The sequence below is a fragment of the Melozone crissalis genome, unplaced genomic scaffold (assembly GCF_028551555.1).
Source record: "Melozone crissalis strain CALT ecotype California unplaced genomic scaffold, PUWL_Pcris_2 ptg000100l_1, whole genome shotgun sequence".
Classification (NCBI taxonomy): domain Eukaryota; kingdom Metazoa; phylum Chordata; class Aves; order Passeriformes; family Passerellidae; genus Melozone; species Melozone crissalis.
Window position 1 is genome coordinate 954,416 of NW_026535877.1, and position 25,795 is coordinate 980,210.

Below are 25,795 nucleotides of genomic sequence, written 5' to 3' on the forward strand. Positions count from 1 at the left end.
CCTTGCCGGACAGAGTGGAAAAGCTTTTTGCTAAGATGTAGACGAGAAGAGAGGCTAAAGACGAAGGTACGGTGCTCTGCAGAGCAAAGCACCGCTCCCGGACGTCTATTGGCAGAAGGCGCACACCGCAGAGCACTGTGAGCGGCAGAATCGTCTTTGCGCGAAGAAGCAGCTTCTTCGTCTCCGGGAGCCGGAGAGAGCGGCAACTTCGCAAAGGTGATGAAACAAGCTGTACGACACTGCGATTGTGTGCGCAGCTTGCCAACTGAGAGAAAACAATACTTGACCACTCTCCTGCCTTTTCTTTTCACATGAACATTCGATTGCAAGGATTTTTGGACAACTTTCTTTCTCTTCTTGCAAAACACTCGGCAGACCTCCGTGCAGCTTCTAAAACACGAAGGGAGATGTTTTATGTGCTGGTAAAGTTTCTCCTTGCCAGACAGAGTGGAAAAGCTTTTTGCTAAGATGTAGACGAGAAGAGAGGCTAAAGACGAAGGTACGGTGCTCTGCAGAGCTAAGCACCGCTCCGGGACCTCTTTCGGCAGAAGACGCACACTGCAGAGCACAGTGAGCCGCAGAATCGTCTTTGCGCGAAGAAGCAGCTTCTTCGTCTCCGGGAGCCGGAGAGAGCGGCAACTTCGCAAAGGTGATGAAACAAGCTGTACAACACTGCGATTGTGTGCGCAGCTTGCCAAGTGAGAGAAAACAGTACCTGACCACTCTCCTGCCTTTTCTATTCACATGAACATTCGATTGCAAGCTGTTTTGGACAACTTTCTTTCTCTTCTTGCAAAACACTCGGCAGACCTCCGTGCAGCCTCTAGAAGAAGATGGGAGATGTTTTCTGTGCTGGCACAGTTTCTCCTTGCCAGACAGAGTGGAAAAGCTTTTTGCTAAGATGTAGACGAGTAGAGAGGCTAAAGACGAAGGTACGGTGCTCTGCAGAGCAAAGCACCGCTCCCGGAACTCTTTCGGCAGAAGGCGCACACCGCTGAGCACTGTGAGCGGAAGAATCGTCTTTGCGCGAAGAAGCAGCTTCTTCATCTCCGGGAGCCGGAGAGAGCGGCAACTTCGCAAAGGTGATGAAACAAGCTGTACAACACTGCGATTGTGTGCGCAGCTTGCCAACTGAGAGAAAACAGTACCTGACCACTCTCCTGCCTTTTGTAATCACATGAACATTCGATTGCAAGCTGTTTTGGACAACTTTCTTTCTCTTCTTGCAAAACACTCGGCAGACCTCCGTGCAGCCTCTAGAAGACGATGGGAGATGTTTTCTGTGCTGGCACAGTTTCTCCTTGCCAGACAGAGTGGAAAAGCTTTTTGCTAAGATGTAGACGAGAAGAGAGGCTAAAGACGAAGGTACGGTGCTCTGCAGAGCTAAGCACCGCTCCCGGGCCTCTTTCGGCAGAAGGCGCACACCGCAGAGCACTGTGAGCGGCAGAATCGTCTTTGCGCGAAGAAGCAGCTTCTTCGTCTCCGGGAGCCGGAGAGAGCGGCAGCTTCGCAAAGGTGATGAAACAAGCTGTACAACACTGCGATTGTGTGCGCAGCTTGCCAACTGAGAGAAAACAGTACCTGACCACTCTCCTGCCTTTTCTTTTCACATGAATATTCTATTGGAAGCTTTTTTGGACAACGTTCTTTCTCTTCCTGCAAAACACTCGGCAGACCTCCGTGCAGCCTCTAGAACACGATGGGAGATGTTTTCTGTGCTGGCACAGTTTCTCCTTGCCAGACAGAGTGGAAAAGCTTTTTGCTAAGATGTAGATGAGAAGAGAGGCTAAAGACGAATGTACGGTGCTCTGCAGAGCTAAGCACCGCTCCCGGACCTCTTTCGGCAGAAGGCGCACACCGCAGAGCACTGTGAGCGGCAGAATCGTCTTTGCGCGAAGAAGCAGCTTCTTCGTCTCCGGGAGCCGGAGAGAGCGGCAACTTGGCTAAGGTGATGAAACAAGCTGTACAACACTGCGATTGTGTGCGCAGTTTGCCAACTGAGAGAAAACAGTACCTGACCACTCTCCTGCCTTTTCTATTCACATGAACATTCGATTGCAGGCTGTTTTGGACAACTTTCTTTCTCTTCTTGCAAAACACTCGGCAGACCTCCGTGCAGCCTCGAGAACACCATGGGAGATGTTTTTTGTGCTGGCACAGTTTCTCCTTGCCAGACAGAGTGGAAAAGCTTTTTGCTAAGATGTAGACGAGAAGAGAGGCTAAAGACGAAGGTACGGTGCTCTGCAGAGCTAAGCACCGCTCCCGGACGTCTTTCGGCAGAAGGCGCACACCGCAGAGCACTGTGAGCGGCAGAATCGTCTTTGCGCGAAGAAGCAGCTTCTTCGTCTCCGGGAGCCGGAGAGAGCGGCAACTTCGCAAAGGTGATGAAACAAGCTGTACAACACTGCGATTGTGTGCGCAGCTTGCCAACTGAGAGAAAACAGTACCTGACCACTCTCCTGCCTTTTCTATTCACATGAACATTCGATTGCAAGCTGTTTTGGACAACTTTCTTTCTCTTCTTGCAAAACACTCGGCAGACCTCCGTGCAGCCTCTAGAACACGATGGGAGATGTTTTCTGTGCTGGCACAGTTTCTTCTTGCCAGACAGAGTGGAAAAGCTTTTTGCTAAGATGTAGACGAGAAGAGAGGCTAAAGACGAAGGTACGGTGCTCTGCAGAGCTAAGCACCGCTCCCGGGCGTCTTTCGAGAGAAGGCGCACACCGCAGAGCACTGTGAGCGGCAGAATCGTCTTTGCGCGAGAAGCAGCTTCTTCGTCTCCGGGAGCCGGAGAGAGCGGCAACTTGGCAAAGGTGATGAAACAAGCTGTACGACACTGCGATTGTGTGCGCAGCTTGCCAACTGAGAGAAAACAGTACCTGACCACTCTCCTGCCTTTTCTATTCACATGAAAATTCGATTGCAAGCTGTTTTGGACAACTTTCTTTCTCTTCTTGCAAAACACTCGGCAGACCTCCGTGCAGCCTCTAGAACACGATGGGAGATGTTTTCTGTGCTGGTAAAGTTTCTCCCTGGCAGACAGAGTGGAAAAGCTTTTTGCTAAGATGTAGACGAGAAGAGAGGCTAAAGACGAAGGTATGGTGCTCTGCAGAGCAAAGCACCGCTCCCGGACGTCTTTCGGCAGAAGGCGCACACCGCAGAGCACTGTGAGCGGCAGAATCGTCTTTGCGCGAAGAAGCAGCTTCTTCGTCTCCGGGAGCCGGAGAGAGCGGCAACTTCACAAAGGTGATGAAACAAGCTGTACAACACTGCGATTGTGTGCACAGCTTGCCAAGTGAGAGAAAATAGTACCTGACCACTCTCCTGCCTTTTCTTTTCACATGAACATTCGATTGCAAGCTGTTTTGGACAACTTTCTTTCTCTTCTTGCAAAACACTCGGCAGACCTCCGTGCAGCCTCTAGAACACGATGGGAAATGTTTTCTGTGCTGGCACAGTTTCTCCTTGCCAGACAGAGTGGAAAAGCTTTTTGCTAAGATGTAGACGAGAAGAGAGGCTAAAGACGAAGGTATGGTTCTCTGCAGAGCTAAGCACCGCTCCCGGGCGTCTTTCCGCAGAAGTCGCACACCGCAGAGCACTGTGAGCGGCAGAATCGTCTTTGCGCGAAGAAGCAGCTTCTTCGTCTCCGGGAGCCGGAGAGAGCGGCAGCTTCGCAAAGGTGATGAAACAAGCTGTACAACACTGCGATTGTGTGCGCAGCTTGCCAAGTGAGAGAAAACAGTACCTGACCACTCTCCTGCCTTTTCTTTTCACATGAAAATTCGATTGCAAGCTGTTTTGGACAACTTTCTTTCTCTTCTTGCAAAACACTCGGCAGACCTCCGTGCAGCCTCTAGAAGACGATGGGAGATGTTTTTTGTGCTGGCACAGTTTCTACTTGCCAGACAGAGTGGAAAAGCTTTTTGCTAAGATGTAGACGAGAAGAGAGGCTAAAGAAGCAGGTATGGTGCTCTGCAGTGCTACGCACCGCTCCCGGGCCTCTTTCGGCAGAAGGCGCACACCGCAGAGCACTGTGAGCAGCAGAATCGTCTTTGCGCGAAGAAGCAGCTTCTTCGTCTCCGGGAGCCGGAGAGAGCGGCAACTTCGCAAAGGTGATGAAACAAGCTGTACAACACTGCGATTGTGTGCGCAGCTTGCCAACTGAGAGAAAACAGTACCTGACCACTCTCCTGCCTTTTCTATACACTTGAGCATTCGATTGCAAGCTGTTTTGGACAACTTTCTTTCTCTTCTTGCAAAACACTCGGCAGACCTCCGTGCAGCCTCTAGAACACGATGGGAGATGTTTTCTGTGCTGGCACAGTTTCTCCTTGCCAGACAGAGTGGAAAAGCTTTTTGGTAAGATGTAGACGAGAGGAGGGGCTAAAGAAGCGGGTATGGTGCTCTGCAGAGCAAAGCACAGCTCCCGGGCCTCTTTCGGCAGAAGGCGCACACCGCAGAGCACTGTGAGCGGCAGAATCGTCTTTGCGCGAAGAAGCAGCTTCTTCGTCTCCGGGAGCCGGAGAGAGCGGCAACTTCGCAAAGGTGATGAAACAAGCTGTACAACACTGCGATTGTGTGCGCAGCTTGCCAAGTGAGAGAAAACAGTACCTGACCACTCTCCTGCCTTTTCTATTCACATGAACATTCGATTGCAAGCTGTTTTGGACAACTTTCTTTCTCTTCTTGCAAAACACTCGGCAGACCTCCGTGCAGCCTCTAGAACACGATGGGAGATGTTTTCTGTGCTGGCACAGTTTCTCCTTGCCAGACAGAGTGGAAAAGCTTTTTGCTAAGATGTAGACGAGAAGAGAGGCTAAAGACGAAGGTACGGTGCTCTGCAGAGCTAAGCACCGCTCCCGGGCGTCTTTCGAGAGAAGGCGCACACCGCAGAGCACTGTGAGCGGCAGAATCGTCTTTGCGCGAGAAGCAGCTTCTTCGTCTCCGGGAGCCGGAGAGAGCGGCAACTTGGCAAAGGTGATGAAACAAGCTGTACGACACTGCGATTGTGTGCGCAGCTTGCCAACTGAGAGAAAACAGTACCTGACCACTCTCCTGCCTTTTCTATTCACATGAAAATTCGATTGCAAGCTGTTTTGGACAACTTTCTTTCTCTTATTGCAAAACACTCGGCAGACCTCCGTGCAGCCTCTAGAACACAATGGGAGATGTTTTCTGTGCTGGTAACGTTTCTCCCTGGCAGACAGAGTGGAAAAGCTTTTTGCTAAGATGTAGACGAGAAGAGAGGCTAAAGACGAAGGTATGGTGCTCTGCAGAGCAAAGCACCGCTCCCGGACGTCTTTCGGCAGAAGGCGCACACCGCAGAGCACTGTGAGCGGCAGAATCGTCTTTGCGCGAAGAAGCAGCTTCTTCGTCTCCGGGAGCCGGAGAGAGCGGCAACTTCGCAAAGGTGATGAAACAAGCTGTACAACACTGTGATTGTGTGCGCAGCGTGCCAACTGAGAGAAAACAGTACCTGACCACTCTCCTGCCTTTTCTATTCACATGAACATTCGATTGCAAGCTGTTTTGGACAACTTTCTTTCTCTTCTTGCAAAACACCCGGCAGACCTCAGTGCAGCCTCGAGAACACGATGGGAGATGTTTTTTGTGCTGGCACAGTTTCTCCTTGCCAGACAGAGTGGAAAAGCTTTTTGCTAAGATGTAGACGAGAAGAGAGGCTGAAGACGAAGGTACGGTGCTCTGCAGAGCTAAGCACCGCTCCCGGACCTCTTTCGGCAGAAGACGCACACTGCAGAGCACAGTGAGGGGCAGAATCGTCTTTGCGCGAAGAAGCAGCTTCTTCGTCTCCGGGAGCCGGAGAGAGCGGCAACTTCGCAAAGGTGATGAAACAAGCTGTACAACACTGCGATTGTTTGCGCAGATTGCCAAGTGAGAGAAAATAGTACCTGACCACTCTCCTGCCTTTTCTTTTCACATGAACATTCGATTGCAAGCTGTTTTGGACAACTTTCTTTCTCTTCTTGCAAAACACTCGGCAGTCCTCCGTGCAGCCTCTAGAACACGATGGGAAATGTTTTCTGTGCTGGCACAGTTTCTCCTTGCCAGACAGAGTGGAAAAGCTTTTTGCTAAGATGTAGACGAGAAGAGAGGCTAAAGACGAAGGTATGGTGCTCTGCAGAGCTAAGCACCGCTCCCGGGCGTCTTTCCGCAGAAGTCGCACACCTCAGAGCACTGTGAGCGGCAGAATCGTCTTTGCGCGAAGAAGCAGCTTCTTCGTCTCCGGGAGCCGGAGAGAGCGGCAGCTTCGCAAAGGTGATGAAACAATCTGTACAACACTGCGATTGTGTGCGCAGCTTGCCAAGTGAGAGAAAACAGTACCTGACCACTCTCCTGCCTTTTCTTTTCACATGAACATTCGATTGCAAGCTGTTTTGGACAACTTTCTTTCTCTTCTTGCAAAACACTCGGCAGACCTCCGTGCAGCCTCTAGAACACGATGGGAGATGTTTTTTGTGCTGGCACAGTTTCTACTTGCCAGACAGAGTGGAAAAGCTTTTTGCTAAGATGTAGACGAGAAGAGAGGCTAAAGAAGCAGGTATGGTGCTCTGCAGTGCTACGCACCGCTCCCGGGCCTCTTTCGGCAGAAGGCGCACACCGCAGAGCACTGTGAGCAGCAGAATCGTCTTTGCGCGAAGAAGCAGCTTCTTCGTCTCCGGGAGCCGGAGAGAGCGGCAACTTCGCAAAGGTGATGAAACAAGCTGTACAACACTGCGATTGTGTGCGCAGCTTGCCAACTGAGAGAAAACAGTACCTGACCACTCTCCTGCCTTTTCTATACACTTGAGCATTCGATTGCAAGCTGTTTTGGACAACTTTCTTTCTCTTCTTGCAAAACACTCGGCAGACCTCCGTGCAGCCTCTAGAACACGATGGGAGATGTTTTCTGTGCTGGCACAGTTTCTCCTTGCCAGACAGAGTGGAAAAGCTTTTTGCTAAGATGTAGACGAGAGGAGAGGCTAAAGAAGCGGGTATGGTGCTCTGCAGAGCAAAGCACAGCTCCCGGGCCTCTTTCGGCAGAAGGCGCACACCGCAGAGCACTGTGAGCGGCAGAATCGTCTTTGCGCGAAGAAACAGCTTCTTGGTCTCCGGGAGCCCGAGAGAGTGGCAACTTGGCAAAGGTGATGAAACAAGCTGTACGACACTGCGATTGTGTGCGCAGCTTGCCAACTGAGGGAAAACAGTACCTGACCACTCTCCTGCCTTTTGTAATCTCATGAACATTCGATTGCAAGCTGTTTTGGACAACTTTCTTTCTCTTCTTGCAAAACACTCGGCAGGCCTCCGTGCAGCCTCTAGAACACGATGGGAGATGTTTTCTGTGCTGGCACAGTTTCTCCTTGCCAGACAGAGTGGAAAAGCTTTTTGCTAAGATGTAGACGAGAAGAGAGGCTAAAGACGAAGGTACGGTGCTCTGCAGAGCTAAGCACCGCTCCCGGGCGTCTTTCGAGAGAAGGCGCACACCGCAGAGCACTGTGAGCGGCAGAATCGTCTTTGCGCGAGAAGCAGCTTCTTCGTCTCCGGGAGCCGGAGAGAGCGGCAACTTGGCAAAGGTGATGAAACAAGCTGTACGACACTGCGATTGTGTGCGCAGCTTGCCAACTGAGAGAAAACAGTACCTGACCACTCTCCTGCCTTTTCTATTCACATGAAAATTCGATTGCAAGCTGTTTTGGACAACTTTCTTTCTCTTCTTGCAAAACACTCGGCAGACCTCCGTGCAGCCTCTAGAACACAATGGGAGATGTTTTCTGTGCTGGTAAAGTTTCTCCCTGGCAGACAGAGTGGAAAAGCTTTTTGCTAAGATGTAGACGAGAAGAGAGGCTAAAGACGAAGGTATGGTGCTGTGCAGAGCAAAGCACCGCTCCCGGACGTCTTTCGGCAGAAGGCGCACACCGCAGAGCACTGTGAGCGGCAGAATCGTCTTTGCGCGAAGAAGCAGCTTCTTCGTCTCCGGGAGCCGGAGACAGCGGCAACTTCGCAAAGGTGATGAAACAAGCTGTACAACACTGTGATTGTGTGCGCAGCTTGCCAACTGAGAGAAAACAGTACCTGACCACTCTCCTGCCTTTTCTATTCACATGAACATTCGATTGCAAGCTGTTTTGGACAACTTTCTTTCTCTTCTTGCAAAACACCCGGCAGACCTCAGTGCAGCTTCTAAAACACGAAGGGAGATGTTTTCTGTGCTGGCAAAGTTTATCCTTGCCAGACAGAGTGGAAAAGCTTTTTGCTAAGATGTAGACGAGAAGAGAGGCTGAAGACGAAGGTACGGTGCTCTGCAGAGCTAAGCACCGCTCCCGGACCTCTTTCGGCAGAAGACGCACACTGCAGAGCACAGTGAGGGGCAGAATCGTCTTTGCGCGAAGAAGCAGCTTCTTCGTCTCCGGGAGCCGGAGAGAGCGGCAACTTCGCAAAGGTGATGAAACAAGCTGTACAACACTGCGATTGTGTGCGCAGCTTGCCAAGTGAGAGAAAATAGTACCTGACCACTCTCCTGCCTTTTCTTTTCACATGAACATTCGATTGCAAGCTGTTTTGGACAACTTTCTTTCTCTTCTTGCAAAACACTCGGCAGTCCTCCGTGCAGCCTCTAGAACACGATGGGAAATGTTTTCTGTGCTGGCACAGTTTCTCCTTGCCAGACAGAGTGGAAAAGCTTTTTGCTAAGATGTAGACGAGAAGAGAGGCTAAAGACGAAGGTATGGTGCTCTGCAGAGCTAAGCACCGCTCCCGGGCGTCTTTCCGCAGAAGTCGCACACCGCAGAGCACTGTGAGCGGCAGAATCGTCTTTGCGCGAAGAAGCAGCTTCTTCGTCTCCGGGAGCCGGAGAGAGCGGCAGCTTCGCAAAGGTGATGAAACAAGCTGTACAACACTGCGATTGTGTGCGCAGCTTGCCAACGGAGAGAAAACAGTACCTGACCACTCTCCTGCCTTTTCTTTTCACATGAACATTCGATTGCAAGCTGTTTTGGACAACTTTCTTTCTCTTCTTGCAAAACACTCGGCAGACCTCCGTGCAGCCTCTAGAAGACGATGGGAGATGTTTTTTGTGCTGGCACAGTTTCTACTTGCCAGACAGAGTGGAAAAGCTTTTTGCTAAGATGTAGACGAGAGGAGAGGCTAAAGACGAAGGTATGGTGCTCTGCAGAGCAAAGCACAGCTCCCGGGCCTCTTTCGGCAGAAGGCGCACACCGCAGAGCACTGTGAGCGGCAGAATCGTCTTTGCGCGAAGAAGCAGCTTCTTGGTCTCCGGGAGCCCGAGAGAGTGGCAACTTGGCAAAGGTGATGAAACAAGCTGTACGACACTGCTATTGTGTGCGCAGCTTGCCAACTGAGGGAAAACAGTACCTGACCACTCTCCTGCCTTTTGTAATCACATGAACATTCGATTGCAAGCTGTTTTGGACAACTTTCTTTCTCTTCTTGCAAAACACTCGGCAGGCCTCCGTGCAGCCTCTAGAACACGATGGGAGATGTTTTCTGTGCTGGCACAGTTTCTCCTTGCCAGACAGAGTGGAAAAGCTTTTTGCTAAGATGTAGACGAGAAGAGAGGCTAAAGACGAAGGTACGGTGCTCTGCAGAGCTAAGCACCGCTCCCGGACCTCTTTCGGCAGAAGGCGCACACCGCAGAGCACTGTGAGCGGCAGAATCGTCTTTGCGCGAAGAAGCAGCTTCTTCGTCTCCGGGAGCCGGAGAGAGCGGCAACTTCGCAAAGGTGATGAAACAAGCTGTACAACACTGCGATTGTGTGCGCAGCTTGCCAACTGAGAGAAAACAGTACCTGACCACTCTCCTGCCTTTTGTAATCACATGAACATTCGATTGCAAGCTGTTTTGGACAACTTTCTTTCTCTTCTTGCAAAACAGTCGGCAGACCTCCGTGCAGCCTCTAGAAAACGATGGGAGATGTTTTCTGTGCTGGCACAGTTTCTCCTTGCCAGACAGAGTGGAAAAGCTTTTTGCTAAGATGTAGACGAGAAGAGAGGCTAAAGACGAAGGTACGGTGCTCTGCAGAGCTAAGCACCGCTCCCGGGCCTCTTTCGGCAGAAGGCGCACACCGCAGAGCACTGTGAGCGGCAGAATCGTCTTTGCGCGAAGAAGCAGCTTCTTCGTCTCCGGGAGCCGGAGAGAGCGGCAGCTTCGCAAAGGTGATGAAACAAGCTGTACAACACTGCGATTGTGTGCGCAGCTTGCCAACTGAGGGAAAACAGTACCTGACCAATCTCCTGCCTTTTCTATTCACATGAACATTCGATTGCAAGCTGTTTTGGACAACTTTCTTTCTCTTCTTGAAAAACACTCGGCAGACCTCCGTGCAGCTTCTAGAACACGATGGGAGATGTTTTCTGTGCTGGCACAGTTTCTCCTTGCCAGACAGAGTGGAAAAGCTTTTTGCTAAGATGTAGACGAGAAGAGAGGCTAAAGAAGGAGGTATGGTGCTCTGAAGAGCTAAGCACCGCTCCCGGGCCTCTTTCGGCAGAAGACACACACTGCAGAGCACAGTGAGCGGCAGAATCGTCTTTGCGCGAAGAAGCAGCTTCTTCGTCTCCGGGAGCCGAGAGAGCGGCAACTTGGCAAAGGTGATGAAACAAGCTGTACAACACTGCGATTGTGTGCGCAGCTTGCCAACTGAGAGAAAACAGTACCTGATCACTCTCCTGCATTTTCTATTCACATGAACATTCGATTGCAAGCTGTTTTGGACAACTTTCTTTCTCTTCTTGCAAAACACTCGGCAGACCTCCGTGCAGCCTCTAGAACACGATGGGAGATGTTTTCTGTGCTGGCACAGTTTCTCCTTGCCAGACAGAGTGGAAAAGCTTTTTGCTAAGATGTAGACGAGAAGAGAGGCTAAAGACGAAGGTACGGTGCTCTGCAGAGCTAAGCACCGCTCCCGGACATCTTTCGGCAGAAGGCGCACACCGTAGAGCACTGTGAGCGGCAGAATCGTCTTTGCGCGAAGAAGCAGCTTCTTCGTCTCCGGGAGCCGGAGAGAGCGGCAGCTTCGCAAAGGTGATGAAACAAGCTGTACGACACTGCGATTGTGTGCGCAGCTTGCCAACTGAGAGAAAACAGTAACTGACCACTCTCCTGCCTTTTGTAATCACATGAACATTCGATTGCAAGCTGTTTTGGACAACTTTCTTTCTCTTCTTGCAAAACACTCGGCAGACCTCCGTGCAGCCTCTAGAACACGATGGGAGATGTTTTTTGTGCTGGCACAGTTTCTCCTTGCCAGACACAGTGGAAAAGCTTTTTCCTAAGATGTAGACGAGAAGAGAGGCTAAAGACGAAGGTATGGTGCTCTGCAGAGCTAAGCACAGCTCCCGGGCGTCTTTCGGCAGAAGGCGCACACCGCAGAGCACTGTGAGCGGCAGAATCGTCTTTGCGCGAAGAAGCAGCTTCTTCGTCTCCGGGAGCCGGAGAGAGCGGCAACTTCGCAAAGGTGATGAAACAAGCTGTACAACACTGCGATTGTGTGCGCAGCTTGCCAACTGAGAGAAAACAGTACCTGACCACTCTCCTGCCTTTTCTATACACTTGAACATTCGATTGCAAGCTGTTTTGGACAACTTTCTTTCTCTTCTTGCAAAACACTCGGCAGACCTCCGTGCAGCCTCGAGAAAACGATGGGAGATGTTTTCTGTGCTGGCACAGTATCTCCTTGCCAGACAGAGTGGAAAAGCTTTTTGCTAAGATGTAGACGAGAAGAGAGGCTAAAGACGAAGGTATGGTGCTCTTCCGAGCTAAGCACCGCTCCCGGGCGTCTTTCGGCAGAAGGCGCACACCGCAGAGCACTGTGAGCGGCAGAATCGTCTTTGCGCGAAGAAGCAGCTTCTTCGTCTCCGGGAGCCAGAGAGAAGCTGCAACTTGGCAAAGGTGATGAAACAAGCTGTACAACACTGCGATTGTGTGCGCAGCTTGCCAACTGAGAGAAAACAGTACCTGACCACTCTCCTGCCTTTTCTATTCACATGAACATTCGATTGCAAGCTGTTTAGGACAACTTTCTTTCTCTTCTTGCAAAACACCCGGCAGACCTCAGTGCAGCTTCTAAAACACGAAGGGAGATTTTTTCTGTTCTGGCAAAGTTTCTCCTTGCCAGACAGAGTGGAAAAGCTTTTTGCTAAGATGTAGACGAGAAGAGAGGCTAAAGACGAAGGTACGGTGCTCTGCAGAGCTAAGCACCGCTCCCGGACGTCTTTCGGCAGAAGACGCACACTGCAGAACACAGTGAGGGGCAGAATCGTCTTTGCGCGAAGAAGCAGCTTCTTCGTCTCCGGGAGCCGGAGAGAGCGGCAACTTCGCAAAGGTGATGAAACAAGCTGTACAACACTGCGATTGTGTGCGCAGCTTGCCAACTGAGAGAAAACAGTACCTGACCACTCTCCTGCCTTTTCTATTCACATGAACATTCGATTGCAAGCTGTTTTGGACAACTTTCTTTCTCTTCTTGCAAAACACTCGGCAGACCTCCGTGCAGCCTCTAGAACACGATGGGAGATGTTTTCTGTGCTGGCACAGTTTCTCCTTGCCAGACAGAGTGGAAAAGCTTTTTGCTAAGATGTAGACGAGAAGAGAGGCTAAAGACGAAGGTACGGTGCTCTGCAGAGCTAAGCACCGCTCCCGGGCGTCTTTCGAGTGAAGGCGCACACTGCAGAGCACTGTGAGCGGCAGAATCGTCTTTGCGCGAATAAGCAGCTTCTTCGTCTCCGGGAGCCGGAGAGAGCGGCAACTGGGCAAAGGTGATGAAACAAGCTGTACAACACTGCGATTGTGTGCGCAGCTTGCCAAGTGAGAGAAAACAGTACCTGACCACTCTCCTGCCTTTTGTAATCACATCAATATTCGATTGCAAGCTGTTTTCGACAACTTTCTTTCTCTTCTTGCAAAACACTCGGCAGACCTCCGTGCAGCCTCTAGAACACGATGGGAGATGTTTTCTGTGCTGGCACAGTTTCTCCTTGCCAGACAGAGTGGAAAAGCTTTTTGCTAAGATGTAGACGAGAAGAGAGGCTAAAGACGAAGGTACGGTGCTCTGCAGAGCTAAGCACCGCTCCCGGGCGTCTTTCGGCAGAAGGCGCACACCGCAGAGCACTGTGAGCGGCAGAATCGTCTTTGCGCGAAGAAGCAGCTTCTTCGTCTCCGGGAGCCGGAGAGAGCGGCAACTTGGCAAAGGTGATGAAACAAGCTGTACAACACTGCGATTGTGTGCGCAGCTTGCCAACTGAGAGAAAACAGTACCTGACCACTCTCCTGCCTTTTCTATTCACATGAACATTCGATTGCAAGCTGTTTTGGACAACTTTCTTTCTCTTCTTGCAAAACACTCGGCAGACCTCCGTGCAGCCTCTAGAAGACGATGGGAGATGTTTTCTGTGCTGGCACAGTTTCTCCTTGCCGGACAGACTGGAAAAGCTTTTTGCTAAGATGTAGACGAGAAGAGAGGCTAAAGACGAAGGTACGGTGCTCTGCAGAGCTAAGCACCGCTCCCGGACCTCTTTCGGCAGAAGGCGCACACCGCAGAGCACTGTGAGCGGCAGAATCGTCTTTGCGCGAAGAAGCAGCTTCTTCGTCTCCGGGAGCCGGAGAGAGCGGCAACTTGGCAAAGGTGATGAAACAAGCTGTACAACACTGCGATTGTGTGCGCAGCTTGCCAACTGAGAGAAAACAGTACCTGACCACTCTCCTGCCTTTTCTTTTCACATGAACATTCGATTGCAAGCTGTTTTGGACAACTTTCTTTCTCTTTTGCAAAACACTCGGCAGACCTCCGTGCAGCCTCTAGAACACGATGGGAGATGTTTTCTGTGCTGGCACAGTTTCTCCTTGCCAGACAGAGTGGAAAAGCTTTTTGCTAAGATGTAGACGAGAAGAGAGGCTAAAGACGAAGGTACGGTGCTCTGCAGAGCTAAGCACCGCTCCCGGACCTCTTTCGGCAGAAGACGCACACTGCAGAGCACAGTGAGCGGCAGAATCGTCTTTGCGCGAAGAAGCAGCTTCTTCGTCTCCGGGAGCCGGAGAGAGCGGCAACTTGGCAAAGGTGATGAAATAAGCTGTACAACACTGCGATTGTGTGCGCAGCTTGCCAACTGAGAGAAAACAGTACCTGACCACTCTCCTGCCTTTTCTATTCACATGAACATTCGATTGCAAGCTGTTTTGGACAACTTTCTTTCTCTTCTTGCAAAACACTCGGCAGACCTCCGTGCAGCCTCTAGAACACGATGGGAGATGTTTTCTGTGCTGGCAGAGTTTCTCCTTGCCAGACAGAGTGGAAAAGCTTTTTGCTAAGATGTAGACGAGAAGAGAGGCTAAAGACGAAGGTACGGTGCTCTGCAGAGCTAAGCACCGCTCCCGGACCTCTTTCGGCAGAAGACGCACACTGCAGAGCACTGTGAGCGGCAGAATCGTCTTTGCGCGAAGAAGCAGCTTCTTCGTCTCCGGGAGCCGGAGAGAGCGGCAACTTGGCAAAGGTGATGAAACAAGCTGTACAACACTGCGATTGTGTGCGCAGCTTGCCAACTGAGAGAAAACAGTACCTGACCACTCTCCTGCCTTTTCTATTCACATGAACATTCGATTGCAAGCTGTTTTGGACAACTTTCTTTCTCTTCTTGCAAAACACTCGGCAGACCTCCGTGCAGCCTCTAGAACACGATGGGAGATGTTTTTTGTGCTGGCAAAGTTTCTCCTTGCCAGACAGAGTGGAAAAGCTTTTTGCTAAGATGTAGACGAGAAGAGAGGCTAAAGACGAAGGTACGGTGCTCTGCAGAGCTAAGCACAGCTCCCGGGCCTCTTTCGGCAGAAGGCGCACACCGCAGAGCACTGTGAGCGGCAGAATCGTCTTTGCGCGAAGAAGCAGCTTCTTCGTCTCCGGGAGCCGGAGAGAGCGGCAACTTCGCAAAGGTGATGAAACAAGCTGTACAACACTGCGATTGTGTGCGCAGCTTGCCAACTGAGAGAAAACAGTAACTGACCACTCTCCTGCCTTTTGTAATCACATGAATATTCGATTGCAAGCTGTTTTGGACAACTTTCTTTCTCTTCTTGCAAAACACTCGGCAGACCTCCGTGCAGCCTCTAGAACACGATGGGAGATGTTTTTTGTGCTGGCACAGTTTCTCCTTGCCAGACACAGTGGAAAAGCTTTTTCCTAAGATGTAGACGAGAAGAGAGGCTAAAGACGAAGGTATGGTGCTCTGCAGAGCTAAGCACAGCTCCCGGGCGTCTTTCGGCAGAAGGCGCACACCGCAGAGCACTGTGAGCGGCAGAATCGTCTTTGCGCGAAGAAGCAGCTTCTTCGTCTCCGGGAGCCGTAGAGAGCGGCAACTTCGCAAAGGTGATGAAACAAGCTGTACAACACTGCGATTGTGTGCGCAGCTTGCCAACTGAGAGAAAACAGTACCTGACCACTCTCCTGCCTTTTCTATACACTTGAACATTCGATTGCAAGCTGTTTTGGACAACTTTCTTTCTCTTCTTGCAAAACACTCGGCAGACCTCCGTGCAGCCTCGAGAAAACGATGGGAGATGTTTTCTGTGCTGGCACAGTATCTCCTTGCCAGACAGAGTGGAAAAGCTTTTTGCTAAGATGTAGACGAGAAGAGAGGCTAAAGACGAAGGTACGGTGCTCTGCAGAGCTAAGCACCGCTCCCGGGCGTCTTTCGGCAGAAGGCGCACACCGCAGAGCACTGTGAGCGGCAGAATCGTCTTTGCGCGAAGAAGCAGCTTCTTCGTCTCCGGGAGCCAGAGAGAAGCTGCAACTTCGCAAAGGTGATGAAACAAGCTGTACAACACTGCGATTGTGTGCGCAGCTTGCCAACTGAGAGAAAACAGTACCTGACCACTCTCCTGCCTTTTCTATTCACATGAACATTCGATTGCAAGCTGTTTAGGACAACTTTCTTTCTCTTCTTGCAAAACACCCGGCAGACCTCAGTGCAGCTTCTAAAACACGAAGGGAGATTTTTTCTGTTCTGGCAAAGTTTCTCCTTGCCAGACAGAGTGGAAAAGCTTTTTGCTAAGATGTAGACGAGAAGAGAGGCTAAAGACGAAGGTACGGTGCTCTGCAGAGCTAAGCACCGCTCCCGGACGTCTTTCGGCAGAAGACGCACACTGCAGAACACAGTGAGGGGCAGAATCGTCTTTGCGCGAAGAAGCAGCTTCTTCGTCTCCGGGAGCCGGAGAGAGCGGCAACTTCGCAAAGGTGATGAAACAAGCTGTACAACACTGCGATTGTGTGCGCAGCTTGCCAACTGAGAGAAAACAGTACCTGACCACTCTCCTGCCTTTTCTATTCACATGAACATTCGATTGGAAGCTGTTTTGGACAACTTTCTTTCTCTTCTTGCAAAACACTCGGCAGACCTCCGTGCAGCCTCTAGAACACGATGGGAGATGTTTTCTGTGCTGGCACAGTTTCTCCTTGCCAGACAGAGTGGAAAAGCTTTTTGCTAAGATGTAGACGAGAAGAGAGGCTAAAGACGAAGGTACGGTGCTCTGCAGAGCTAAGCACCGCTCCCGGGCGTCTTTCGAGTGAAGGCGCACACTGCAGAGCACTGTGAGCGGCAGAATCGTCTTTGCGCGAATAAGCAGCTTCTTCGTCTCCGGGAGCCGGAGAGAGCGGCAACTGGGCAAAGGTGATGAAACAAGCTGTACAACACTGCGATTGTGTGCGCAGCTTGCCAAGTGAGAGAAAACAGTACCTGACCACTCTCCTGCCTTTTGTAATCACATCAATATTCGATTGCAAGCTGTTTTCGACAACTTTCTTTCTCTTCTTGCAAAACACTCGGCAGACCTCCGTGCAGCCTCTAGAACACGATGGGAGATGTTTTCTGTGCTGGCACAGTTTCTCCTTGCCAGACAGAGTGGAAAAGCTTTTTGCTAAGATGTAGACGAGAAGAGAGGCTAAAGACGAAGGTACGGTGCTCTGCAGAGCTAAGCACCGCTCCCGGGCGTCTTTCGGCAGAAGGCGCACACCGCAGAGCACTGTGAGCGGCAGAATCGTCTTTGCGCGAAGAAGCAGCTTCTTCGTCTCCGGGAGCCGGAGAGAGCGGCAACTTGGCAAAGGTGATGAAACAAGCTGTACAACACTGCGATTGTGTGCGCAGCTTGCCAACTGAGAGAAAACAGTACCTGACCACTCTCCTGCCTTTTCTATTCACATGAACATTCGATTGCAAGCTGTTTTGGACAACTTTCTTTCTCTTCTTGCAAAACACTCGGCAGACCTCCGTGCAGCCTCTAGAAGACGATGGGAGATGTTTTCTGTGCTGGCACAGTTTCTCCTTGCCGGACAGACTGGAAAAGCTTTTTGCTAAGATGTAGACGAGAAGAGAGGCTAAAGACGAAGGTACGGTGCTCTGCAGAGCTAAGCACCGCTCCCGGACCTCTTTCGGCAGAAGGCGCACACCGCAGAGCACTGTGAGCGGCAGAATCGTCTTTGCGCGAAGAAGCAGCTTCTTCGTCTCCGGGAGCCGGAGAGAGCGGCAACTTCGCAAAGGTGATGAAACAAGCTGTACAACACTGCGATTGTGTGCGCAGCTTGCCAACTGAGAGAAAACAGTACCTGACCACTCTCCTGCCTTTTCTTTTCACATGAACATTCGATTGCAAGGATTTTTGGACAACTTTCTTTCTCTTCTTGAAAACACTCGGCAGACCTCCGTGCAGCCTCTAGAACACGATGGGAGATGTTTTCTGTGCTGGTAAAATTTCTCCTTGCCGGACAGAGTGGAAACGCTTTTTGCTAAGATGTAGACGAGAAGAGAGGCTAAAGACGAAGGTACGGTGCTCTGCAGAGCTAAGCACCGCTCCCGGACCTCTTTCGGCAGAAGGCGCACACCGCAGAGCACTGTGAGCGGCAGAATCGTCTTTGGGCGAAGAAGCAGCTTCTTCGTCTCCGGGAGCCGGAGAGAGCGGCAACTTGGCAAAGGTGATGAAACAAGCTGTACAACACTGCGATTGTGTGCGCAGCTTGCCAACTGAGAGAAAACAGTACCTGACCACTCTCCTGCCTTTTCTTTTCACATGAACATTCGATTGCAAGCTGTTTTGGACAACTTTCTTTCTCTTCTTGCAAAACACTCGGCAGACCTCCGTGCAGCCTCTAGAACACGATGGGAGATGTTTTCTGTGCTGGCACAGTTTCTCCTTGCCAGACAGAGTGGAAAAGCTTTTTGCTAAGATGTAGACGAGAAGAGAGGCTAAAGAAGCGGTTATGGCGCTCTGGAGAGCTAAGCACAGCTCCCGGGCCTCTTTCGGCAGAAGGCGCACACCGCAGAGCACTGTGAGCGGCAGAATCGTCTTTGCGCGAAGAAGCAGCTTCTTCGTCTCCGGGAGCCGGAGAGAGCGGCAACTTGGCAAAGGTGATGAAACAAGCTGTACAACACTGCGATTGTGTGCGCAGCTTGCCAACTGAGGGAAAACAGTACCTGACCACTCTCCTGCCTTTTGTAATCACATGAACATTCGATTGCAAGCTGTTTTGGACAACTTTCTTTCTCTTCTTGCAAAACACTCGGCAGACCTCCGTGCAGCCTCTAGAACACGATGGGAGATGTTTTCTGTGCTGGCACAGTTTCTCCTTGCCAGACAGAGTGGAAAAGATTTTGCTAAGATGTAGACGAGAAGAGAGGCTAAAGACGAAGGTACGGTGCTCTGCAGAGCTAAGCACCGCTCCCGGGCGTCTTTCGAGTGAAGGCGCACACCGCAGAGCACTGTGAGTGGCAGAATCGTCTTTGCGCGAAGAAGCAGCTTCTTCGTCTCCGGGAGCCGGAGAGAGCGGCAACTTCGCAAAGGTGATGAAACAAGCTGTACAACACTGCGATTGTGTGCGCAGCTTGCCAACTGAGAGAAAACAGTACCTGACCACTCTCCTGCCTTTTGTAATCACATGAACATTCGATTGCAAGCTGTTTTCGACAACTTTCTTTCTCTTCTTGCAAAACACTCGGCAGACCTCCGTGCAGCCTCTAGAACACGATGGGAGATGTTTTCTGTGCTGGCACAGTTTCTCCTTGCCAGACAGAGTGGAAAAGCTTTTTGCTAAGATGCAGACGAGAAGAGAGGCTAAAGACGAAGGTACGGTGCTCTGCAGAGCTAAGCACCGCTCCCGGACGTCTTTCGGCAGAAGGCGCACACCGCAGAGCACTGTGAGCGGCAGAATCGTCTTTGCGCGAAGAAGCAGCTTCTTCGTCTCCGGGAGCCGGAGAGAGCGGCAGCTTCGCAAAGGTGATGAAACAAGCTGTACAACACTGCGATTGTGTGCGCAGCTTGCCAACTGAGAGAAAACAGTACCTGACCACTCTCCTGCCTTTTCTATTCACATGAACATTCGATTGCAAGCTGTTTTGGACAACTTTCTTTCTCTTCTTGCAAAACACTCGGCAGACCTCCGTGCAGCCTCTAGAACACGATGGGAGATGTTTTCTGTGCTGGCACAGTTTCTCCTTGCCAGACAGAGTGGAAAAGCTTTTTGCTAAGATGTAGACGAGAAGAGAGGCTAAAGACGAAGGTACGGTGCTCTGCAGAGCTAAGCACAGCTCCCGGACCTCTTTCGGCAGAAGGCGCACACCGCAGAGCACTGTGAGCGGCAGAATCGTCTTTGCGCGAAGAAGCAGCTTCTTCGTCTCCGGGAGCCGGAGAGAGCGGCAACTTGGCAAAGGTGATGAAACAAGCTGTACAACACTGCGATTGTGTGCGCAGCTTGCCAACTGAGAGAAAACAGTACCTGACCACTCTCCTGCCTTTTCTATTCACATGAACATTCGATTGCAAGTATTTTTGGACAACTTTCTTTCTCTTCTTGAAAACACTCGGCAGACCTCCGTGCAGCCTCTAGAACACGATGGGAGATGTTTTCTGTCCTGGTAAAGTTTCTCCTTGCCGGACAGAGTGGAAAAGCTTTTTGCTAAGATGTAGACGAGAAGAGAGGCTAAAGACGAAGGTACGGTGCTCTGCAGAGCTAAGCACCGCTCCCGGACGTCTTTCGGCAGAAGGCGCACACCGCAGAGCACTGTGAGCGGCAGAATCGTCTTTGCGCGAAGAAGCAGCTTCTTCGTCTCCGGGAGCCGGAGAGAGCGGCAACTTGGCAAAGGTGATGAAACAAGCTGTACAACACTGCGATTGTGTGCGCAGCTTGCCAACTGAGAGAAAACAGTACCTGACCACTCTCCTGCCTTTTCTTTTCACATGAACATTCCATTGCAAGCTGTTTTGGACAACTTTCTTTCTCTTTTGCAAAACACTCGGCAGACCTCCGTGCAGCCTCTAGAACACAATGGGAGATGTTTTCTGTGCTGGCACAGTTTCTCCTTTCCAGACAGAGTGGAAAAGCTTTTTGCTAAGATGTAGACGAGAAGAGAGGCTAAAGAAGCGGGTATGGCGCTCTGGAGAGCTAAGCACAGCTCCCGGGCCTCTTTCGGCAGAAGGCGCACACCGCAGAGCACTGTGAGCGGCAGAATCGTCTTTGCGCGAAGAAGCAGCTTCTTCGTCTCCGGGAGCCGGAGAGAGCGGCAACTGGGCAAAGCTGATGAAACAAGCTGTACAACACTGCGATTGTGTGCGCAGCTTGCCAAGTGAGAGAAAACAGTACCTGACCACTCTCCTGCCTTTTCTATTCACATGAACATTCGATTGCAAGCTGTTTTGGACAACTTTCTTTCTCTTCTTGCAAAACACTCGGCAGACCTCCGTGCAACCTCTAGAACACGATGGGAGATGTTTTCTGTGCTGGCACAGTTTCTCCTTGCCAGACAGAGTGGAAAAGCTTTTTGCTAAGATGTAGACGAGAAGAGAGGCTAAAGACGAAGGTACGGTGCTCTGCAGAGCTAAGCACCGCTCCCGGACCTCTTTCGGCAGAAGGCGCACACCGCAGAGAACTGTGAGCGGCAGAATCGTCTTTGCGCGAAGAAGCAGCTTCTTCGTCTCCGGGAGCCGGAGAGAGCGGCAACTTCGCAAAGGTGATGAAACAAGCTGTACGACACTGCGATTGTGTGCGCAGCTTGCCAACTGAGAGAAAACAGTACCTGACCACTCTCCTGCCTTTTGTAATCACATGAACATTCGATTGCAAGCTGTTTTGGACAATTTTCTTTCTCTTCTTGCAAAACACTCGGCAGACCTCCGTGCAGCCTCTAGAACACGATGGGAGATGTTTTCTGTGCTGGCACAGTTTCTCCTTGCCAGACAGAGTGGAAAAGCTTTTTGCTAAGATGTAGACGAGAAGAGAGGCTAAAGACGAAGGTACGGTGCTCTGCAGAGCTAAGCACCGCTCCCGGACCTCTTTCGGCAGAAGGCGCACACGGCAGAGCACTGTGAGCGGCAGAATCGTCTTTGCGCGAAGAAGCAGCTTCTTCGTCTCCGGGAGCCGGAGAGAGCGGCAACTTGGCAAAGGTGATGAAACAAGCTGTACAACACTGCGATTGTGTGCGCAGTTTGCCAAGTGAGAGAAAACAGTACCTGACCACTCTCCTGCCTTTTCTATTCACATGAACATTCGATTGCAGGCTGTTTTGGAAAACTTTGTTTCTCTTCTTGCAAAACACTCGGCAGACCTCCGTGCAGCCTCGAGAACACGATGGGAGAGGTTTTTTGTGCTGGCACAGTTTCTCCTTGCCAGACAGAGTGGAAAAGCTTTTTGCTAAGATGTAGACGAGAAGAGAGGCTAAAGACGAAGGTATGGTGCTCTGCAGAGCTAAGCACAGCTCCCGGGCCTCTTTCGGCAGAAGGCGCACACCGCAGAGCACTGTGAGCGGCAGAATCGTCTTTGCGCGAAGAAGCAGCTTCTTCGTCTCCGGGAGCCGGAGAGAGCGGCAACTTCGCAAAGGTGATGAAACAAGCTGTACAACACTGCGATTGTGTGCGCAGCTTTCCAAGTGAGAGAAAACAGTACCTGACCACTCTCCTGCCTTTTCTTTCCACATGAACATTCGATTGCAAGCTGTTTTGGACAACTTTCTTTCTCTTCTTGCAAAACACTCGGCAGACCTCCGTGCAGCCTCTAGAACACGATGGGAGATGTTTTCTGTGCTGGTAAAGTTTCTCCTTGCCGGACAGACTGGAAAAGCTTTTTGCTAAGATGTAGACGAGAAGAGAGGCTAAAGACGAAGGTACGGTGCTCTGCAGAGCTAAGCACCGCTCCCGGACGTCTTTCGGCAGAAGGCGCACACCGCAGAGCACTGTGAGCGGCAGAATCGTCTTTCCGCGAAGAAGCAGCTTCTTCGTCTCCGGGAGCCGGAGAGAGCGGCAACTTGGCAAAGGTGATGAAACAAGCTGTACAACACTGCGATTGTGTGCGCAGCTTGCCAACTGAGAGAAAACAGTACCTGACCACTCTCCTGCCTTTTCTATTCACATGAACATTCGATTGCAAGCTGTTTTGGACAACTTTCTTTCTCTTTTGCAAAACACTCGGCAGACCTCCGTGCAGCCTCTAGAACACGATGGGAGATGTTTTCTGTGCTGGCACAGTTTCTCCTTGCCAGACAGAGTGGAAAAGCTTTTTGCTAAGATGTAGACGAGAAGAGAGGCTAAAGACGAAGGTACGGTGCTCTGCAGAGCTAAGCACCGCTCCCGGGCGTCTTTCGAGAGAAGGCGCACACCGCAGAGCACTGTGAGCGGCAGAATCGTCTTTGCGCGAGAAGCAGCTTCTTCGTCTCCGGGAGCCGGAGAGAGCGGCAACTTGGCAAAGGTGATGAAACAAGCTGTACAACACTGCGATTGTGTGCGCAGCTTGCCAAGTGAGAGAAAACAGTACCTGACCACTCTCCTGCCTTTCTATTCACATCAATATTCGATTGGAAGCTGCTTTGGACAACTTTCTTTCTCTTCTTGCAAAACACTCGGCAGACCTCCGTGCAGCCTCTAGAACACGATGGGAGATGTTTTCTGTGCTGGTAAAGTTTCTCCTTGCCAGACAGAGTGGAAAAGCTTTTTGCTAAGATGTAGACGAGAAGAGAGGCTAAATACGAAGGTACGGTGCTCTGCAGAGCAAAGCACCGCTCCCGGACGTCTTTCGGCAGAAGGCGCACACCGCAGAGCACTGTGAGCGGCAGAATCGTCTTTGCGCGAAGAAGCAGCTTCTTCGTCTCCGGGAGCCGGAGAGAGCGGCAACTTGGCAAAGGTGATGAAACAAGCTGTACAACACTGCGATTGTGTGCGCAGCTTGCCAACTGAGAGAAAACAGTACCTGACCACTCTCCTGCCTTTTCTTTTCACATGAACATTCGATTGCAAGCTGTTTTGGACAACTTTCTTTCTCTTCTTGCAAAACACTCGGCAGACCTCCGTGCAGCCTCTAGAACACGATGGGAGAGGTTTTTTGTGCTGGCACAGTTTCTCCTTGCCAGACAGAGTGGAAAAGCTTTTTGCTAAGATGTAGACGAGAAGAGAGGCTAAAGACGAAGGTATGGTGCTCTGCAGAGCTAAGCACAGCTCCCGGACGTCTTTCGGCAGAAGGCGCACACCGCAGAGCACTGTGAGCGGCAGAATCGTCTTTGCGCGAAGAAGCAGCTTCTTCGTCCCCGGGAGCCGGAGAGAGCGGCAACTTCGCAAAGGTGATGAAACAAGCTGTACAACACTGCGATTGTGTGCGCAGCTTGCCAACTGAGAGAAAACAGTACCTGACCACTCTCCTGCCTTTTCTATTCACATGAACATTCGATTGCAAGCTGTTTTGGACAACTTTCTTTCTCTTTTGCAAAACACTCGGCAGACCTCCGTGCAGCCTCGAGAACACGATGGGAGATGTTTTCTGTGCTGGCACAGTTTCTCCTTGCCAGACAGAGTGGAAAAGCTTTTTGCTAAGATGTAGACGAGAAGAGAGGCTAAAGACGAAGGTACGGTGCTCTGCAGAGCTAAGCACCGCTCCCGGGCGTCTTTCGAGAGAAGGCGCACACCGCAGAGCACTGTGAGCGGCAGAATCGTCTTTGCGCGAGAAGCAGCTTCTTCGTCTCCGGGAGCCGGACAGAGTGGCAACTTGGCAAAGGTGATGAAACAAGCTGTACGACACTGCGATTGTGTGCGCAGCTTGCCAAGTGAGAGAAAACAGTACCTGATCACTCTCCTGCCTTTTCTATTCACATGAACATTCGATTGCAAGCTGTTTTGGACAACTTTCTTTCTCTTCTTGCAAAACACTCGGCAGACCTCCGTGCAGCCTCTAGAACACGATGGGAGATGTTTTCTGTGCTGGCACAGTTTCTCCTTGCCAGACAGAGTGGAAAAGCTTTTTGCTAAGATGTAGACGAGAAGAGAGGCTAAAGACGAAGGTACGGTGCTCTGCAGAGCTAAGCACCGCTCCCGGACATCTTTCGGCAGAAGGCGCACACCGTAGAGCACTGTGAGCGGCAGAATCGTCTTTGCGCGAAGAAGCAGCTTCTTCGTCTCCGGGAGCCGGAGAGAGCGGCAACTTGGCAAAGGTGATGAAACAAGCTGTACAACACTGCGATTGTGTGCGCAGTTTGCCAAGTGAGAGAAAACAGTACCTGACCACTCTCCTGCCTTTTCTATTCACATGAACATTCGATTGGAAGCTGTTTTGGACAACTTTCTTTCTCTTCTTGCAAAACACTCGGAAGACCTCCGTGCAGCCTCTAGAACACGATGGGAGATGTTTTCTGTGCTGGCACAGTTTCTCCTTGCCAGACAGAGTGGAAAAGCTTTTTGCTAAGATGTAGACGAGAAGAGAGGCTAAAGACGAAGGTACGGTGCTCTGCAGAGCTAAGCACATCTCCCGGGCCTCTTTCGGCAGAAGGCGCACACCGCAGAGCACTGTGAGCGGCAGAATCGTCTTTGCGCGAAGAAGCAGCTTCTTCGTCTCCGGGAGCCGGAGAGAGCGGCAACTTGGCAAAGGTGATGAAACAAGCTGTACAACACTGCGATTGTGTGCGCAGCTTGCCAAGTGAGAGAAAACAGTACCTGACCACTCTCCTGGCTTTTCTTTTCACATGAACATTCGATTGCAAGCTGTTTTGGACAACTTTCTTTCTCTTCTTGCAAAACACTCGGCAGACCTCCGTGCAGCCTCTAGAACACGATGGGCGATGTTTTTTGTGCTGGCACAGTTTCTCCTTGCCAGACAGAGTGGAAAAGCTTTTTGCTAAGATGTAGACGAGAAGAGAGGCTAAAGACGAAGGTACGGTGCTCTGCAGAGCAAAGCACCGCTCCCGGACGTCTTTCGGCAGAAGGCGCACACCGCAGAGCACTGTGAGCGGCAGAATCGTCTTTGCGCGAAGAAGCAGCTTCTTCGTCTCCGGGAGCCGGAGAGAGCGGCAACTTCGCAAAGGTGATGAAACAAGCTGTACAACACTGCGATTGTGTGCGCAGCTTGCCAACTGAGAGAAAACAGTACCTGACCACTCTCCTGCCTTTTCTATTCACATGAACATTCGATTGCAAGCTGTTTTGGACAACTTTCTTTCTCTTCTTGCAAAACACTCGGAAGACCTCCGTGCAGCCTCTAGAACACGATGGGAGATGTTTTCTGTGCTGGCACAGTTTCTCCTTGCCAGACAGAGTGGAAAAGCTTTTTGCTAAGATGTAGACGAGAAGAGAGGCTAAAGACGAAGGTACGGTGCTCTGCAGAGCTAAGCACAGCTCCCGGGCCTCTTTCGGCAGAAGGCGCACACCGCAGAGCACTGTGAGCGGCAGAATCGTCTTTGCGCGAAGAAGCAGCTTCTTCGTCTCCGGGAGCCGGAGAGAGCGGCAACTTGGCAAAGGTGATGAAACAAGCTGTACAACACTGCGATTGTGTGCGCAGCTT